A 2,598-nucleotide genomic window follows, 5' to 3' on the forward strand; every position below is an offset into this window, starting at 1 on the left:
CATTATAATTTGATTTATATAAATTTGTTTAATTCGACGATAAAGAAGGAAGAAGAAAATAATAAATGTCACGTTTTATTTATTTAATATATATATATATATTAATTACTCATGATTAACAGATTAATTATATTTAATATAAACGATTGAAATTTTGCTTTTCGAAGTTGGTCGATATAAAGAAAGCAAAATAAATAAACAAATAAATAAATAAATAAATAAATAAATGAATAAGCAAATAAATAAATAAATAAATAAATAAATAAATAAATAAGTAAATAAATAAATAAATAAGTAAATAAATAAATAAATAAATAAATGGATGTATTAGAAAAATGTTTTCTAAGTATGGTTCACCTTTTTTTTTTTTTTTTTTTTTTTTTTTTTTTTTTTTTTTTTTTTTTTTTTTTTTTTTTTTTTTTAATAAAAATTCAAATATTAGAGTTAATTCTGAAATTGATTTCGAATGTTCGACATGTAATAATAATTGTCGATGACAAATGAGAGATATCGGGATTACGTTCGGCCGAGATTCTTTGCGCATTCCAGCGAGCAGCAGGACACTCTCTTAGCGATAACTCCGAACGAACGAACGAACGAACGAACGAACGAACGAACGAACGAGTACGTAAGTACCGAACGAACGTAAGAACGAACGAACGAACGAACGAACGAACGAACGAAGAGAGCAGCACGAAGAACATTTGCGGATAGACGGAGGGGCTATTTAAAGATTCTCGCTGCATTCAAATCGTTGTCACGTGACCGCTGGCTAGCTGCCGTTTCTTTGTCGCCAGGAACGAATCTCCCTTGGCGACCCTTTAGCAAATAATAGAGGTAGTTAGCCTGTTTATGTTTTCTCATTTGTTGAAAAGAAAAAGATCTTTCAACAATTTAAATCCATATACAATAAACTCGGTCAAACGATTGGAATGTATTTTTATTCGATTAAAGGAAAAAAAGAAAAAAAGGAAAAAAAAGGAGAGAAAAAGAAAGAAAGAAAAAAAAGGAAGCAGGAAAATCGTAACAAGCGCTCGAATGATCTGCGATATTTCTTTTTCTTTTCTTGTTTTTTCTTCCTTTTTTTTTTTTTTCTTTTTTTTTTTATACAGCCGTCATAGAGAAAAAGAAAAAAAAATATCTATATAGATATACATTAACTATTACGCATTAATAACCATTTGTTCTCTCTTTCTCGCATATATATATATATATATATATATATATATATACATCCGGCCATTTTTCTTTTTCATATATCCGCCATTTTGATCCAGATCGAGAATCGATCCGAATAGCTACTCTATTCTATTTCATATGATATTCATTAAATGGCGTATTAACGATACTCGATGGTCATTCATTTTCTAAGAGTTTAGTCGCTGCTTCTCGCCAAGAGATAACATTCTGGCTATCATTCGAGAGAAAAGTTTTTATATGTAAGATACACGTCGGTCATGGATTTGCAGTGAGTTTATCGTATGGTTTTGGTATCTCGATCGGTGAGAAAGCTTCGTTCCTCGTTTTAAATTTACCGATCTCGAGAGTCCTGCCCTCGATTCCTGTAGTCGCGTCGAGACGGTGCTGAGGTCGAGTCTCTGACGATTCTATGGTAGAGGAGGACGATTATACTTAGGCACACACACAAACACACACACACACATAAACAGTTATATACATTGATATACCGAGATGGCAGGTAGCTGTGAGAAACGTACGAAAGGACGCACAGCAAGCAATCTTTTTTATTCTCTTTCCCCTCTTTTTTTTTCTTTCCTTTTCACCTGGAAAGTCAGCTCTCGCTTAAATTCTTATTCTTCGTGTCCGATTGGTGGATAACTTTTGGCAGAGCGACGAGTGAAGATGGTAGGAGGTGGGAGGGAGGGAGGGGAGAGGAAAAAAAAAGGAAGAAAAAAGGAGAAAGAAAAGAAGAGATAAAAAAAAAAAAAACAAACCCTTTTCGTTTTCTCGAAAAAGAAAAGGAAATCCTATTCAAAAGGAAAATTATCCATTTCAAAATCAATATGTTTCTAATTATTTTGTCTTCTTCCTCATCCCCTTCCCTCTTATTCCCCTTATACTCTTTTACCTCGTTTAGCCATGAAAACGAGAGAGAATTTGTCTGATTACTTTCGTCGTTCGAAGTAGTTCAATTAATATCACGATTAAATTATAAGACAGACTTTCACTTGGTTCTCGAAAGAAGAAGTTTCTTTTATCTTACTATCGTTTCCTTTCTCTCTCTCTCTCTCTCTCTCTCTCTTTTTTTTTGTCGTTTACAAAAATCCAACGTCAAAGGTTCAACATTGTCAGACAATTGTTATCGTAAGGCGCCAATGAAGAATGTGACGTGGTAAACGTGAAAAATGGATTATTAATCTGCACCTGTCTAATCCAAGAAACTATTTACAATTGGATTTGAAACGGCCTGTAGTAACCGCGGCAACGTAAACTCGTAAGCAATTCGACGAGAGAGAGAGAGAGAGAGAGAGAGAGAAAAAGAGAGAGAGGGAGAGAGTATTGACCGTCGTCTCGGAGAGCGAGCACAGTGGAAATTTCCACTGCCCTACCTCAAGACTCCACGTTGTTTAACTGTGT

At 33.8% G+C, this 2,598-nt stretch overlaps 1 long non-coding RNA gene across 1 annotated transcript in view; it reads right to left on the bottom strand.

The window, feature by feature from the left end:
* LOC124432082 overlaps window positions 1-1,829 on the bottom strand; it is a 5,111-nt gene extending 3,282 nt beyond the window's left edge. Inside the window, exon 1 of the long non-coding RNA XR_006944175.1 lies at window positions 1,536-1,829. This is a non-coding gene — a long non-coding RNA (uncharacterized LOC124432082). The remainder of the gene's footprint in view (window positions 1-1,535) is intronic.
* Between the last annotated feature and the right edge of the window lie 769 nt (window positions 1,830-2,598).

The sequence above is a fragment of the Vespa crabro genome, chromosome 23 (assembly GCF_910589235.1).
Source record: "Vespa crabro chromosome 23, iyVesCrab1.2, whole genome shotgun sequence".
Taxonomy (NCBI): domain Eukaryota; kingdom Metazoa; phylum Arthropoda; class Insecta; order Hymenoptera; family Vespidae; genus Vespa; species Vespa crabro.